Source organism: Hyperolius riggenbachi, chromosome 4 (genome assembly GCF_040937935.1).
Source record: "Hyperolius riggenbachi isolate aHypRig1 chromosome 4, aHypRig1.pri, whole genome shotgun sequence".
Lineage (NCBI taxonomy): Eukaryota > Metazoa > Chordata > Amphibia > Anura > Hyperoliidae > Hyperolius > Hyperolius riggenbachi.
In genome coordinates, this window is record NC_090649.1 from 340181958 (window position 1) to 340199942 (window position 17985).

The 17985-nt window shown below is 44.8% G+C and overlaps 1 protein-coding gene across 6 annotated transcripts in view; it reads right to left on the bottom strand.

Annotated features, from left to right (window-relative positions):
- SCAF8 (SR-related CTD associated factor 8) overlaps window positions 1–17985 on the bottom strand; it is a 593726-nt gene that overhangs the window by 555763 nt on the left and 19978 nt on the right. Inside the window, exon 2 of one of the 6 annotated variants that reach the window (XM_068231895.1) lies at window positions 8052–8095. The exons of the other annotated variants lie outside the window; for them this stretch is intronic. The gene's annotated coding sequence lies outside the window, so the exon portion shown is untranslated. The remainder of the gene's footprint in view (window positions 1–8051; window positions 8096–17985) is intronic. 6 annotated transcript variants of the gene reach the window in all.

The following is a 17985-nucleotide window of genomic DNA, read 5'->3' on the forward strand; positions in this document are numbered from 1 at the left end:
GCTTGATCGGGTGGGAGGATGCCGCTGCACAGTGCTGCGCTGCCCCCTGGCGGTTTTAATTAACCGCCAGGAGGGTTAAGTTAGCCAATAAATGGTACCATCCTGAAACCAACTATTTGATCAATGAGAAAAATCAAACTTAGCTTGTAATAGAATATAACATCTGAACCATTATTTCAAGGTTATAGACGCCCAGCAATTTGTCTATAGTCTATTGATATGGTTTGTAAAATGCATGTTTATACAGCTACATGTACTTTTGCCATCTTAAACGGGAACTGAAGTAAGAGGTATACGGAGGCTGCCATATTTATTTTCTTTTAATCAATACCAGTTGCCTGGCAGCCCTGCTGGTCTATTTCTCTGCAGTAGTATCTGAACAACACCAGAAACAAGCATGCAGCTAGTCTTGTCAGATCTGACTTTAAAGTCTGAAACACTTGATCTGCTGCATGCTTGTTCAGGGGCTATGGCAAAAAGTATTAGAGGCAGAGGATCAGCAGGGCTGCCAGGCAAATGGTATTGCTTAAAAGGAAATAAACATGGCAGCCTCCATATACCTCTCCCTTCAGTTTTCCTTTAAAACAGAACGTATTTGACAGCTACAAATCACTATAGCTGGTAATACTAAGTAATAAGAAACATCTGATCAGCCAGAGACCAGGTCAGTAGCACAAGAAAAAAATGTAGTTGATGCACGAAGCTGCAGTAATGTTACTGTGCGCAGACAGGTAACCTGCTGGCGGTATTAACAGTAATATTGCTGTGCGGTAATTACACAACAAGATTAACAAAATTGAGAAGGAGCAAATGTTTTCTAGAAAAGCACCACTGTGAATAGTTTGTGTACCTAGAAAATTTCCAGTTCCACACAATATAGAATGGCAAAAAAGTATCAAGTTTATTAAGTTAACGTAGCAAATATAATTCATAATACAAATACAATAAATTATAAGATCAGAACCACCTATGGTGAGAGGGGAGAATTTCCCATTAACCCACATATGATTACTTAAGTATTATCATATGTGGGTTAATGGGAAATCCTCCCCCCTCATCATAGGTGGTTCTGATCTTGTTTATCTCTGCCTGGCTCTATTTCTTTTGAGTCACAATGCCATTGCACTGTATCTCCTTATCTTTAAAGAGACTCCGTAACAAAAATTGCATCCTGTTTTTTATCATCCTACAAGTTCCAAAAGCTATTCTAATGTGTTCTGGCTTACTGCAGCACTTTGTACTATCACAGTCTCTGTAATAAATCAATGTATCTTTCCCTTGTCAGACTTGTCAGCCTGTGTCTGGAAGGCTGCCAAGTTCTTCAGTGTTGTGGTTCTGCTATGCACTCCCCCCTCAGGGTAGAAAGAAACACACAAATAATCTCTTGAGATTCAAAAGGAATGCTGTATACAGCCTGCTTGTGTATGGATGTATTTTCTATGTGTGGACATACTGTACATCAACCTACTTCCTGTTTTGGTGGCCATTTTGTTTGTTTATAAACAAACTTTTTAAAACGGTTTTTAACCACTTTTAATGCGGCAGGAAGCGGTGAAATTGTGACAGAGGGGAATAGGAGATGTCCCTTAACGCACTGGTATGTTTACTTTTGTGCGATTTTAACAATACAGATTCTCTTTAAGATTGTCATTCTGGATATACTACACACTTTCAAGTGTCACCACATGCACGAAAAATATGCAGTAGCAAGAAAAAGTATGTGAACCCGTTGGAATTATATGGATTTCTGCACAAATTGTTAATAAAATGTGATCGGATCTTCATCTAAGTCACAACCATAGACAATCACAGTATGCTTAAACTAATACCACACAAATAATTAAATGTTTCCAAGTTTTGTTGAACACACCATGTGAACGTTCACAATGCAGGTGGAAAAAGTATGTAAAACCCTAGACTAATGACATCTCCAAGAGCTAACTGGAGTGAGCTGGAGTCCAATCAATGATATGAGATTGGAGGTGTTGGTTACAGCTGCCCTGCCCTATAAAAAACAAAACAAAAACAAAAAAAACCACACATTAGTTTTGGGTTTGCTTTTCCCAAGAAGCACTGCCTGATGTGAATGATGCCTCGCACACAAAAGCTCTCACAAAACCTATGATTAAGAATTGTTGACTAACTTGACTTGCATAAAGCAGGAAAGGGTTATACAAATATCTCCAAAAGCCTTGCAGTTCATCAGTCCACGGTAAGACAAATCTCACTAATATTATAAATGTGAAAGTTTGGATGTCTGTTAATCACGCAACAATGACTAAACGGATTTGAATTAAATTTGGCACACACATAGTACATTACCTGGGACAACATATATGATACTTTTTATCCCTATAACCAAAAAGGGGACAGAGACAAATACAAATTTCACTGGGAAAATGTAAACTGCAGCCATTCTTACACGGTTTATGGTAGGGTTCTCAAACTTTGCACAGTTGGTCACTGGGTGACGGATTAATATTCAGAAAAGAAGGTGGAGCATACAAAAGCCAATCAAAATTCACCAATTGATTTTCAAGGGGAATATTTAATTGCTGCCATTCCAAATTCAGAAAAGTGGGTGGAGCCAAAGCAAGTCAGATTGTTTCATTTCAATGCACATTTTTGATGCCAAAGACCGCAAAGCTCAGAAACTAGGTCACTGAGTAATTGAGTGTTAGGGTTAGGCCACATACACACATCAGACCATAGTCTTTTGAAAATGAAAGATCACAGACCAATCTTACCACCCTTCATGTAGTATGAGAGCCATACTCTACACAGTCTTTTCTATGGAGCTGAACTCCCCATCAGAAAAAAAATCTTTGCAAGATGCTGCACACACGGATCTGTACAGACACAAAAGATCAGTATCTGCAAAAGATCTGTTCCTGCCAAGAATCCATTCCTGCAAATTGCAATGATAGTCTATGAGATCTGCAGATCATCATACACACATGATTTAACTGACATTCATCTGCAGATCAGATCCACCAGGATGGATTTTCAGATCTGCGGATGATTGCTTGATCTGCAGATGAATGTCAGTTAAATCATGTGTGTATGATGATCTGCAGATCTCATAGACTATCATTGCAATTTGCAGGAATGGATTTTTGTCAGGAACAGATCTTTTGCAGATACTGATCTTTTGTGTCTGTACAGCATCTGTGTGTGCAGCATCTTGCAAAGATTTTTTTCCGATGTGGAGTTCAGCTCCATAGAAAAGACTGTGTAGAGTATGGCTCTCATACTACATGAAGGGTGGTAAGATTGGTTTGTGATCTTTCATTTTCCAAAGACCATAGTCTGATGTGTGTATGAGCCTTTAGAAAAAAAGGGCGGAGCCAACACCAGCCAAATACATACCCGAGCAACGTTCGGGCCATCAGCTAGTAAATAGAAAAAGGTCAGCACTGCTGCTACTCTCCTTAGGAGTGGCCGCCCTGTAAAGATGACTGCAACAGAATGCTCAGTGAGGTGAAGAAGAATCCTAGAGCGTCGGCTAAAGACTAAAGACTTACAAAAGTCTGACATATTCAAACATCCATGTTAGCGAATCTACGATGCGTAAAACACTTAAGACTCTGAAGCGAGTCTAAATCCCCTTTAACTTGTATTTATTGTGTTTATGTTAAGCAGTATAATCCCTGCTAAACCGCTGCTATCACGTGGCAAAACGAGGGGTTTATGCCCCCCAAATCCCCTCTGATAAGTCCGGGGAGCGCTTCCTCATAGAGGCAGAACTAATGGCTGTAGCTCTGCCTCTTAGTGCGTCAATCCCGGCTGATCGCCACCTCTCCCCACCCCTCTCAATCTTCCTTCACAGAGAGGGGCGGGGGAGAGGCAGAGATCCGTGCGGTGATTGACGCGCATGGAGGCAGAGTTGCAGCTCATAGGTATAAACCCCTCGTTTTGCCGCGGAACAGCGGCGGTTTAGCAGGGATTATAGTGCTCAACATAAATACAAGTTCAAAAAGGGGATTTAGACTCGCTTCAGAGTCTCTAACAAGAATGGAGTTCATGGGATGATACCACAGAGGGAGTCACTGCTGTCCCAAAAAATAAATAAATAAATAAATAAATAAACACATTGCTGCACATTTAAAGTTTGCAAGAGAGCACCTGGATGTTCCACAGCAGTACTGGCAAAATATTCTGTAGACAGATGAAACCGAAGCTGAGTTGTTTGGAAGAAACACGCAACACATGTGTGAAGAAAGAGAGGCACAGCACACTAACATAAAAACCTCATCCCAACTGTCAAGTATGGTGGTGGGGGCATCATGGTTTGGGGCTGCTTTGCTGCATCAGGGCCTAGAGGAATTGCTATCATCGAAGGAAACATTTAGGATAAGTTTATTAAGACATTTTGCAGCAGAACTTAACCTTTTGGGGACCAAGTACGTTGAATCAACGTCCAGCAGCTGGTGCTACCGTTCTGACTGGACATTTATTCAACGTTCGCACTAACAACCCGTCCCGAGGCGATCGTGCGCACCGGAGAGGGGAGATTAAGCTGTCATATGACTGCTGACATCTCCCCTCAGTGATCAGCAGCCATCGCGTATGGCTGCTGATCATGTGATCACTACAATCGCCGTCAGCGGCAGGGGGGGGGGGGGGGGGAAGAGGATCCACTAACCTCCCTGCCGTTACCGCGACGATCGGCGCCCCCCACCGCTCTTGCCGGCATCTCTGCTCCTTCTGACGGCAGCACCGGGTCCAGGCTTGATGACGTCATCAAGCCGCGACCAGGAACTGAGCAGCAGTAGGAGCAGAGATGCCGGCAAGAGCGGAGGGGCCCGCTGCGGCTCGTCGCTGGAGCCTGGAAGGTGAGTGATTGCTGCTGACAAGGGGGGGTGGGGACACCTGGCCACACAGGGGGAAAGACAGCCCAGCAAGACCCTGCAGGGATCCGGCTGCCTGACCTCCCAAACGCCCCCCCCCCCACCCCCTTCTGCAAAAATGCCTGGTCCTGAAGGGGGGGTTAAGCGGCCGGTCCCGAAAGGGTTAAAGCAATTTGTCCACCAGCTGAAGCTCAGCAGAAGATGGGTGTTGCAACAGGACAACAACCCAAAACATAGAAGTAAATCAACAACGGAATGGCTTAAACAGAAGAAAATACACCTTCTCCAATGGCCCAGTCAGAGTCTTCTTGACCTCAACCCGATTGAGTTACTGTGGCATGACCTCAAGAAAGCGAATTTCACCAGACATCCCAAGAATATTGCTGAACTTAAACAGTTCTGTAAACTGTTGTGTACATCTTTTCTGCAACTACAGAAAACGATTGATTGAAGTTATTGCTACCAAAGGAGGTTCAACCAGTTATTAAATCCAAGGGTTCAAGAGAAACCGAGGTGGGTTCTAAGAACACTTATTGCACACAGAGGCTGGGTCTGCATATACTGCCCAGCCTCTGTTACTATACTGATCCCACCCCACAGGCCCCCCTGCGCTCTTCTTGTCCCCCATAAATCATACGCCAAGCTGACAACACGCAGCGTGTCGCAGCCGGCTGTTTACCTCTACATGTGTCAGTCTCTGCCGCTCCCCCGCCTTCTCCATAGCTCCGGTCGCCGCCTGCGTCTCTTCCCTCCCAGCTGATTAGAGGGAAGGGACGTGGGGGCAGGGACCGGAGCTATGGAGGAGACGGGGGAGCGTCAGAGACTGACACATGCAGAGGTAAACAGTCGGTTGCGACACGCTGCGTGTCAAAAGCTCGGCATATGATTTATGGGGGACAAGCAGAGCGCGGGGGGCCTGTCGGGGGATCAGTATAGCAACAGAGGCTGGGCAGTATATGCAGACCCACCCTCTGTGAGCAATTAGTGTTCTTAGAACCGACCTCGGGTTCTCTTTCACATACTTTTCCACCTGCACTGTGAATGTCTGCATGGTGTGTTCAACAGAAACATGGAAACATTTAATTATTTGTGTATTAGTTTAAGCAGACTGATTGTCTATTACTGTGACTTAGATGAAGACCAGATCACATTTTATGAACAATTATTAGGGTTAAATATATATATATATATATATACACACACATATATACATATATTTATACATATATACATACATACACATACATACACATACATACACATACATACACATACATACACATCACTTAGATGTTATAAGTGATGGGAATGTTATTTAAAGAGACACTGAAGCGAGACTAAATCTCGCTTCAGCTCTCATATATAGCAGGGGCACGTGTGCCCCTGCTAAAACGCCGCTATCCTGCGGCTTAACGGGGGTCCCTTCACCCCCAACCCACCCCCCGCAATACTTGGTCGTAAAATGGTCGCTGGCTGTCTCTTCCTGGAGGCAGGGCTAACGGCTGCAGCCCTGCCTCCCAGCGCGTCTATCAGACGCGCATCGCCGCCTCTCCCCCGCCCCTCTCAGTGAAGGAAGACTAAGAGGGGCGGGGGAGAGGCGGAGATACGCGTCTGACAGACGCGCATGGGGCAGGGCTGCGGCGGTTAGCCCTGCCCCAACCAGGAAGCGCTCCCCTGCTGCACGGAGGGGGTTTGGGGGGACAGGGACCCCCGTTAAGCCGCGCTATAGCGGCGTTTTAGCAGGGGCACGCATGCCCCTGCTAGCTATGAGGTCTGAAGCGAGATTTATTCTCGCTTCAGACTCTCTTTAAATAGTGACAGCTGCAGAGACAAAATTGTCAGGAACGTATGAGGCAAAAACCCACAGATGCAAACGGATTTAAATTCTGGTTTAAGAGGCACATCTGAAAGTAATAATAAGAAAAATTCTATAAATTACAGAAAATAACCAAGTGGCTTAAACTGTAAATATGAGCCTACAAAAATATTTAGCATCTTAAGGTGGCCACAAATTATCCAATCTATTTCATCCAATTTTACTAAACCTATGTAGTATACGGGTAAATTGAGTGAATATTGAATGGATAATTTATGCAACTCCTTATATTACATAGAAATGGTAAGATTGGGTGAAAAAGATTGATTCGCTAGTGGCCACCATTATACATATTACCTAGCGTATTACAATAACTGACAAGAACTGTATTGATAAAAAATAGATATAGTAAAACCCTGCCAAATCTGTGAATGTGAGGTTACCAAATATAAAACTTCACCTCTACAGCTGCAAGCTTTCTATTGCTTGATGCCATACCATCCTAACACAGCTTTCGCTCCTGGACTGCTCTGCTTGTGGCTACCCTGTTCCCTAGACCATATCAATATCCATCCACATCAACATTGGCATTTCATTTGATCAACAAAATGATTTATCATCAATCGGAAGAGCTTTATTTTTAATAGGTTTTCATTAGGTTCAATGTTTATATTGAATCTAACATCAAATATATTAAACATAGTGCATAATATATGCCTGGCTTGAATCTTTCATTCAAAGAGGGAAAGGCCAGTAGGCGAGACAATTCATCTGAATATCCTTTTTCCTGTATAAAAGCACCTCCATTTATTGTGAAAAGCAGGCATTTTAAAGCAAAAGCACTACCTCAGTTTCATACATTACTGATTACAATGGTCTAACTATCTGCAATAGTTGCTGGCTTGCAATGGCAGCAATCTTAGTCCAGTATGTTTTTTACATATTACCAAAATTCATCATAAAAAAGTACAAAAAATATACACACTTCTTTCCTTTATGCTTCTATAAAAGCTTCAAAAACAACTCGCTTCAATGCGTGTGACTTTCATTTTATCACTTTTCATTTTATCTGAAAGCATCAATATCACAATTCTTAGAAGCCTTTCTTTAAACAAAACAAAAAAACAGAAAAGCAAAAGAAACCCAGATAAGCAAAATCAAACCATAGCTTAGTATACACTGCTGGTTCATAAACCAATCTAACTCATGCCACTGCTTCACTACTATATGATCAAAAGCCTTCAACCAATATGCAAAAGAGAACTTAAATAATTTTAACTACTCTGTTGTACACTGTTCTTTACATGACAATTATAAAAACACAGCGAACTCTTAACAAAAACATGCAGAATTAAGGTTACAGGTTTCTTATGAAATATTCAAACCTGTCTAGATCGATATGGGGCACTTCTATACCCTGAAGTCGACCCTGGAAAAAATGACAAACTTAATTAGTTATGGTAACTATTATACATTTTAAACACTTTCCTCTTCCACTATCTACCAAGATAACCAATACAGGCATCCAAGCTTACCTCACTACACGGCCAGATTTTTCTTTTGACATGGCCATTCTGTGTTTTTTTTTGTTTTTTTGCTCTTTAATACACAGTAAAGGAGTAACTGTAATAAGGTAAAGTTATGAGAACCCAGGTACCTTTCATGTAAATGATTCTGTGGAGAGCAGTACTAAAAGCAAGCCATTTAATGTTATCTGGCATTCACATTATCAAAGAACTGAAAAAGCATAACTGCACTGCACACCCATGAAAATGCGTATAGCTTCTCAACGATAAATTAATCATTGGCTAAAGACTTTGCATGAGCTGCAGGCTAACTACTTTAATAGATGGCGCCTTTAAGTTCCTAGCCACATAAGTAGACACTTACATAGTAGGCGAACTGTCCACTAAACACTGGTTGTCTAGAAAAGAGTTTCTCAAAAAGATTACACCATATAACCCCCTGTGAGAAAGATTGTGTATGCAGCATACCCCTTTAGGACCTTTTACCAGTAGCTGCAATCCGCTTGAACAAGCGAAGCGGATGGCTGGCATTTTGCCGACCACTAATGCACCGTGATTTACATGTAAATCGAGGTGCACTTTTTCTTATAGTGCGTGTCGATCTCTTGCTAATCGCAACCGTAGTGCTGTGCGATTATGGTTGCGATCATGTTTCGCTCCGACAGTTCACATCGCAATCGTGTCGAGTGGAAAAGAAGCCTTTGAAAGTGCAAACGCATTTGCACTTGCAAGTGGAAAAGGAGCCTTAATGTTGAGGACATTAAGCACCCCATAAAGGAATACAAAGGTAAAAATAAACCGATGAGAAACAATTGCATCTATCCTCCTAAAAATAACAGTTGTACAGTGCTGCCCATAATTACTCATACCCCTGACAAATTTTGACTTAAAATTACTTTTATTCAACCAGCAAGTCATTTTTTGACAGGAAATGACATAGGTGTCTCGCAAAAGATAATAAGACGATATATACGAGAGGCATTTATTGTGGGGGGAAAAAAAAAACATTTCTTGCTTTTACGTACATTTGAGCAATAAGTGCCCAGTCCAAATGTATTCATACCCTTCTCAATAATCAATGTAAAAGTCTTTATTTGCTATTACAGAAATCAAACGCTTCCTATAATTGCAGACCAGCTTTTTGCATGTCTCCACAGGTATTTTTGCCCATTCATCTTTAGCAATGAGCTCCAAATCTTTCAGGTTGGAGGGTCTTCTTGCCATCACCCTGATCTTCCCTCCACATATTCTCAATTGGATTCAAGTCAGGACTCTGGCTGGGCCACTCCAAAACGTTAATGTTGTTGTCTGCTAACCATTTCTTCACCACTTTTGCTGTGTGTTTTGGGTCATTGCTGTGCTGAAACTGGTGCCCAAGGCCAAGTTTCTCTGCAGACTGCCTGGTGTCCTTGAGATTCCACATGTATTGCTCTTTTCTGACTTGTGAGCAGCCACAATGTGCAGTCGCAGGTCTTCACAGAGCTCCTTTGTCTTAGCCATAACTGTCCACAAACCAACTACAGAGAGCTGCTGTTTTTCACCTGCTGAGTTGATTAAAACAGCTGCTCCCAATTAATCAGGGAAATTAGGATGCTTTAGAACAGCTTGGACTATTTGGAATGGTATATAATTTTTTCACAGACTGACAGTTTGTGAAGGGGATGAATAAATAAGCAAATAAAAGCTGAGAAATGTTTTTTTCCATAATAATGCCTCTTGTACATCGCCTTATTATCTTTTGGGAGACACCTATGTCATTTCCCGTCAAAAAAATGACTTGCTGGTTGAATAAAAGTAACTTTACGTCAAAATGAGCCAGGTGTATGAATAATTCTGGGCAGCACTATACTTTTTAAGTGGACCCTGAACGGTCATATAATAATTGCTCAAGCTTGCCCCTGCTGCGTACCTGTCACATCCTCACACCCGCCTCCTTAAGAGTCCTGCACATGCGTGGTCCTCTAAAGACTGAACCACACATGCAAATAGAGCGCTCTATTTCTGTCTCTGAACATAGCGTGGCACTTGATTTGGCCTGAGGAAGTGGGCAGAGACCCAAGAAACGCGTTGACCGTGCTATTAAAGATTATTCATTTATATATGAATGGGTCTTCATTGCGGTAAGCCACACTTCAAAACGTATTTATTTTAGTTTTTAATTCATTTTATAATCCTTTGGGCACCTTTTCATCCTGTGCGTGATACCCTAGGACCCAAGTCTACGGGTCCCTAGGACCCTTTTTTCCTTGAAAGGTGCAACCATTTTTGGCTGACCAGGAAACCCGAGGAGTTGGAGTTATTGATCTCCACCTGCCTGCAGCGGTTGATTGCCCCATTGCAACCCTCCTTTGTGAGTACCTTCCGTATAGCATTTCTTATTTCATCTATTGAGTGTGACATACTGCACCATTTGGGCTCCCTTCGTCTCTGTTTTTTTTCCATTTAGGGCGACAGCTCACCCCCCTTCCTTTTTATTTGCTTAATAGGGATGTTCAAGGAGATGCAAGATTATGAAAATTGTGTATGCAAGTTTATGCAGCTTGAAAATGGACCAATTGAATTTTACTGAGCCGGATTTAATTGGTTCATGTTCAAGCTGTATAAATGTACATACAAAATTTTCATAATGCCGCATCAACTCAACATTATTTGGCTCTCATTGAAAAGCAATACCGGTCTGTATATCCATTACTAGACTTGTGGCATTCATAATGATTGAGTCTGCCAGGGATAGGTCTGATCGTAATTCTGATCAATCGTTCCGCCAAGCTTGAAAGATCTCGCACGAAAAGGGGCAGGGCATGTAACTGTAGCGGCATTTGATTCCTGAAAGACCCCCGGTCCTGTGGCAAGTTTTGCAGTGGAGCTCACACTCACCTATCCGCTAGCACACATGCCCGACACCTGCGCACTCGGGCTACCACGGACACGGCAGATGGACGCAGATACCCAGGGCTACATGATAGCCGCTGGTCAGCGGCATCCCCCCAGCCCCTCCGATCGCCTCCGGCGATAGGCGATCAGGAAATCCCGTTCAAAGAACGGGATTTCCTGGAGGGCTTCCCCCTGTAGCCATGGCGACGGGGGGAGGGGGGGGATGACGTCACCGACGTCGTGACGTCTAAGGGCGTTCCGATCCACCCCTTAGCGCTGCCTGGCGCTGATAGGCCAGGCAGCGCAGGGGTCTAGGGGGGGGGGGGGGCTCTACGGCGGCGTAGATAGCGGCGATCGAGCGCGGGGTGGCGGCGATTGGTGTGCTGGCGCAGCTAGCAAAGTGCTAGCTGCGTCCAGCAAAAAAAAAAAATCGGCCCAGCAGGGCCTGAGAAAACCTCCTGCGCGGCTTACCGCCAAGGAGGTTAATTCAGAGTGAAAAAGACAGTTTTACTTACCTGGGGCTTCTACTGCTCCCCTGCAGTTGCCCTGTGCCTGCTCCGTCACTCACCGATCAACCGGTCCCTGCTGTGGCTCACTTTCTATTTTGCCGACTTGTTTGCGTACCCATCTCCAGGAGTATTCCGTGCTGTACGAGAAAATATCTACTGCGCCTGTTCGATATTGCCTGTTGCCGAACACTGCCCGCGTGTCCTCGTTCGTGCTCCCGTCGCTGGGAGCGTCCTGCTCACGAACGAGGACACACGCGGGCAGTGTTCTTCGGCAACAGGCAATATCGAAACTGATCTGCGGCAGGGGGATAGGAGGATCCTAGAGTACCGGCACCGGAACAGGGCGACTGCAGGGGGCCGATATAAGCCCCAGGAAACTAAAACTGGCCTTTTTACTCTGACTTTAGTTTTCCTTTAAGAACCTTCTTAAAAATGGACCCAAACTTTAGCACGGCATACAGTGAAAGGTCTTTATTCCAAATATAGCTGCTGAATAAATTAATTTCGCCAAGTTCTGTGTTTATTTAGCCAGACCAAAATATCTAAATAGTTCTTAGCAGCAAATGTGAATAGACTGTCAAGGCAGTTCTTTACATAGCAAACACTAAGGCTTAACCCTTTCAGTGCTATCCGCAAAAGTGAAACCAAGTTAAAGTGGATCTTAACTGTTGGGCCCAGTGCACACCAAAAACCTCTAGCAGATCTGCAAAACACTAGAGATTTTTTAAGCAGATTTCAGAGCAATTCTAGGCATGTTTAGAGACGTTTTCTAAACATGTCTAGCATCTTTTGGAGCGTTTTTGTGTAGCAGATTACAAATATTGTTACAGTAAAAGCTGTTACTGAACAGCTTCTCTAACAAAAACGCCTGGAAAACCGCTCTGATCTAGCCTTTTTCAGAGCGGTTTTCCACTTTCCTATACTTTAAAGGAAAACTTAAGTCAAAATCAAAAAATGAGTTTTACTCACCTGGGGCTTCCCTCAGCCCCCTGAAGCTGTATGGTGCCCTCGCAGCCTCGATCCGATCCCCCTGTCCTCGCCGGTGGTTACGTCCGGGTTCGGCGACAGCCGCCGACAGGCTGGGAACGCCAGTGATTCTCCGCGTTCCCAGCCGCTATATCACCCTCTATGCTGCTATAGCGTATAACATATACGCTATAGCAGCATAGAGGGTGATATAGCGGCTGGGAACGCGGAGAATCACTCACGTTCCCAGCCTGTCGGCGGCTGTCGCCGAACCCGGAAGCAGCCGCCGGCGGGGACAGGAGGATCGGATCGAAGCTGCGAGGGCACCATACTGCTTCAGGGGGCTGAGGGATGCCCCAGGTGAGTAAAAGTCATTTTTTGATTTTGACTTAAGTTTTCCTTTAAAGCCCCGTTGTAACGATCGGTGTCAGCACACAGAGAGAATCTGATTATTGGTGATCTGCAGTATCACCAAGAATACAGATATACACCTGATTATTGATGATCTGCAGAATCACCAATAATACAAGTATAACTAACCTCTGGACACCTGACAAAGTGTAAGTGTTTGGTGCCACAGTATATGAGCCAGTGATTCCCTGACAGCTGGGAATCAGACTCTACTGCAGTCAAGGGACATCTAAGAGATGGAGCCCCTGACTGGATTTGCGGAGAGGACCCTTTAAGAGACAGGGAGTCTCTGCAGACAGTGAGAGAGGTCGGCCAGGCCGGGTCGGTAACACACGAGCAGATAAGGTACAGAGACAGAAGACTGATTCAGTAACCAGGACAGGCAGGGTTGGCAACAAGTAATCAGATATGTGTAGGTACCAAATCAGAGAGCAAAAGGAGGGTCAGGAAAGCAATAGGTCATAACAGATATCAAGCATAGGCCTAATCTAGAGTGTGAGGTCCGTGTTCTCAACACCCAGGAACTGGTCTAAGAATAACACAGTAATGACACAGTATCCCTAGTCTTGGATGTGAGGTCCATGGTCTCAACACCCTGGAACTAGTCTGATATATAACACAATGATAACACAGTAATCTGGCTAAGTGTGGATTCCCAGGTCCACCTGGTTCAACCACACTGAAGGATCTGACTAAGGTCTGAGTGCTAACACGTAAGCATTTGCAACGGCAGACAACCAGCAACTGACATGGAAGAAGTATATTTAGCAGAGCGCTCCTCAGCGCCACCCAGTCCCATTCAGCCAATCACCTGCTGCTCTGGGATCAGCTGATTGTCCAGATCAGCTGATCTTCCTCCTATTGGCATAAAGGGCTTGTCTGTTAGCGCGCGCGCGTGTAGCTCTCCATCTGTGTGCGCTACTAGGCTCAGACAAATCAGGCGCACGCTGCTGTTGCGGAGAAACCGCCAGTCTGAACGCGGCTCCAGCCGCCTCACTGTCAGACCGCGCGGCGGTGTCTCCGACATCCATTACAGTACCCCCCCCGAGGAGTGGACTCCGGACACTTCCCACCAGGCTTCCCAGGATGTAAGTCATGAAACTTCTTTTTTAACTACTCCGCATGCATGCGGGAATCTGGCACCCAAGATCTTTCCTCTATGCCATATCCTTTCCAGTGGACCAAATACTGCACTGAGTTCTGCACTAAGCGAGAGTCCAGGATCTTTTCAATTTCATACTCTGGTTGATCATCCACTAACACAGGGGGTGGGGGAGAGGAATCCGCGTGCACTGCTGGCTTCAAAAGAAACACATGGAATGATCTCACACCTCTCATACCGGCTGGGAGATCAATCGCGTAAGTGACATTATTGATTTTCTTGGCCACTGGAAATGGTCCTATAAATCTAGGGCCCAGTTTGGGTGACAGCCGTTTCAAGGCCAAATGTCGAGTGGATACCCACACCAAATCTCCTGGAGAGAACTTCCACTCTACGGACCGTCTTATCTGCCTGTCTTTTCTGGGTTTGAAAAGCTTTCCCCAGATTCCGCTTAACCATTCCCCAAATCTCCCTTAGAGCCCTCTGCCAATCCTCCAGAGCTGGAAACGGTGTGGATGCGACCGGCAAAGGAGCAAACTTAGGTGATCTTCCTGACACTACTTGAAATGGGGAAAATCCAGAAGAGGAGCTTTTGAGGTTGTTGTGCGCAAATTCCGCAAATGGCAAAAATTTTACCCAATCGGATTGCGCATCTGCAACATAACACCTGAGGAATTGTTCCAGAGATTGGTTAACTCTCTCGGTCTGGCCGTTGGTCTGCGGGTGGTAGCCTGATGAAAATGCGAGATCCATGTCTAACTGATGGAAGAAGGCCTTCCAAAACTTTGAAACAAATTGGACTCCCCGATCTGACACTACATTCTCCGGAATGCCATGCAGCCGGAAAATGTGCTGGATGAAGAGATCAGCCAATTCCTGGGCCAAGGTGAGTCCTTTCAAAGGGACAAAATGAGCCATCTTACTGAATCTGTCCACTACCAACCAAATGACCGTCTTGCCCTCAGACCGAGGGAGTTCACCCACAAAATCCATGGAGATATGAGTCCATGGTTCACACGGGACTGGCAAAGGCTGTAAGGTGCCAACAGGGGCCTGCCCAGAGGGTTTACTCCTTGCACACACTGCACACTCTCTCACAAATTCCTTACAATTTGTTGCTCGTGAAGGCCACCATGCACATCTGGCAAATAAATCCTGAGTTCTGGTGGCCGCGGGATGACCAGCATTCTTGTGAGAATGGAACAGTTGCAAGAGTTGTAACCGGAAAGGCAGTGGCACAAACATTACCCCATCAGGCTTTCCCTCTGGAACATCCTGTTGATAAGGACTCAGAGTGACTGTCCAATCCCTCCAGGTCTCAGTGGCTGCCACAACTTCCTTCTGAGGTAGGATGGTCTCAGGGGCTGAGGGCTGTACTGTCTCAGGTTCAAAACACCTGGATAAGGCATCGGCTTTGATGTTTTTACTACCAGGGGTGTACGTAATTACAAATCTGAATCTTGCAAAGAAGAGGGACCACCTGGCCTGGCGGTGACTAAGTCTCTTGGCACCCTCTATGTACTCCAGATTCTTATGATCTGTATAAACTGTGATGGTGCGTTCTGCACCTTTAACCAGTGTCGCCATTCCTCAAAGGCTAATTTGATGGCCAAAAGCTCCTGATTGCCTATGTCGTAGTTTTCCTCTGCGGGTGAAAATCTACGGGAAAAGTAGGCACATGGGTGGAGTTTGCCCTGCAAGCCCGACCTTTAAGACAATACAGCTCCAACCCCCACCTCTGACGCATCAACCTCTACAATAAAGGGAAAGGTGACATCAACATGTCTCAATATAGGTGCTGAAAAGAACAGTTTCTTTAGTGTTGAAAAAGCCGTATGAGCCTCAGTTGACCAGTGATGAGTATCAGCCCCTTTCTTGGTGAGACTGGTGAGGGGCGAGATGATGGTTGAGTACCCCTTTATGAACCTTCTGTAGTAGTTGGCAAAGCCCAGAAATCTCTGGAGTGCCTTCAGTCCAACAGGCTGAGGCCACTCCAGGACAGTGGAAACCTTCCCTGGATCCATTGAGAGACCAGAGGTGGAGATAATGTACCCCAAGTAGGCAACCGAGGTTACTTCGAAGAGGCATTTCTCCAGTTTGGCGTAAAGTTGATTCTGTCTTAACTTTGCTAGCACAAACCTAACATGTCTGCGATGTTCAGAAAGATTGGACGAAAAGATCAGTATATCGTCCAGATAGACCAGGACAAACTTCCCCCAACACTTCCCTGAATACCTCGTTAACTCCTGGAAGACAGCCGGAGCATTACACAACCCGAAGGGCATCACTAGGTACTCGTAATGCCCGTCGGGCGTGTTAAAGAGAATCTGTATTGTTAAAAATCACACAAAAGTAAACATACCAGTGCGTTAGGGGACATCTATTACCCTCTCTCACAATTTCGCCGCTCCCCGTTGCATTAAAAGTGGTTAAAAACAGTTTTAAAAAGTTTGTTTATAAACAAACAAAATGGCCACCAAAGCAGGAAGTAGGTTGATGTACAGTATGTCCACACATGGAAAATACATCCATACACAAGCAAGCTGTATACACCCTTCCTTTTGAATCTCAAGAGATCATTTGTGTGTTTCTTTCCCCCTGCAGTTCTCATGCACTGAAGTTTCAGGCTGCTCTTTTCTTCCTGCAAACAGCTTTGCCCTTGTCTGTAAATCCTTAGTATGTGAAAAACCAGCCAGCTCAGAGGACGATTTATCCAGCTTGTAAAAGATAAGAGAGAAGCTGCTCTAATCTAAATAACACACAGGCAGTGTGCATAGAGGGGCCTGGAAGGGGGAGTTCATAGCAGAACCACAACACTGAAGAACTTGGCAGCCTTCCAGACACAGGCCAACAAGTCTGACAGGGGAAAGATACATTGATTTATTACAGAGACTGTGATAGTACAAAGTGCTGCAGTAAGCCAGAACACATTAGAATAGCTTTTGGAACTTGTAGGATGATAAAAAAACAGGATGCAATTTTTGTTACGGAGTCTCTTTAAAGGCTGTCTTCCATTCGTCACCATTTCTGATACGCACCAGATTGTATGCACCTCTCAGATCTAGCTTTGAGAAAATCTTGGCGTTGGTCACCTGGGTGAACAAATCGTCAATTACAGGTAAAGGGTATCGATTTTTCACCGTGATCTTGTTTAGGCCTCTATAATCAATGCAAGGACGAAGGCCTCCATCTTTTTTCTTTACGAAAAAGAATCCTGCCCCTGCTGGTGAACGGGAGGGGCGGATGAACCCTTTAGCCAAGTTTTCTCTGATGTATTCCTGCATAGCTAGTTTCTCAGGCCCAGACAGATTATAGAGGTGACCCCTGGGAGGCATACAACCAGATCTCAAATCAATGGGACAATCGAAGGTACGGTGGGGAGGAAGTTTATCTGCTGACTTGGGACAGAAAACGTCAGCAAATTCTGCGTATTGTTTTGGCACACCTTCAACCTGAATGCTGGTATTACCCATGGTTACTTTCACTAAACAATGATGCTAACAATGGGACGACCAGCTCGTTAGCTGTCCTGAAACCCAGTCTATCTGAGGAGAATGAAGTTGTAACCAGGGCATGCCAAGAATGATGGTGGAGGTTGCCATACGCAAGACCAGAAATTGCAGATTCTCCTCATGCAGTACCCCAAAAGTGAATTTCAAATCTGGAGTACGGGACAAAGGATGTCTACTCTGCAGAGTAGAGTCATCTACAGCAGTGACCAAAATCGGTTGGTCCAATGGGAGTATAGGAATTCCCAATTTTTTTGCAAACTCGTAATCTATAAAGTTAGCCGCTGAACCAGAGTCAACGAAAGCTTCAGTGGTAACAGTCTGACCCTTCCATGTGACAGAACAGGGAAGAAGCAAACGATTGTTGTCTAGAGGTAAAGACTGCGCGCCTAGGGTATTACCTCTGACTACACCTAGGCGGC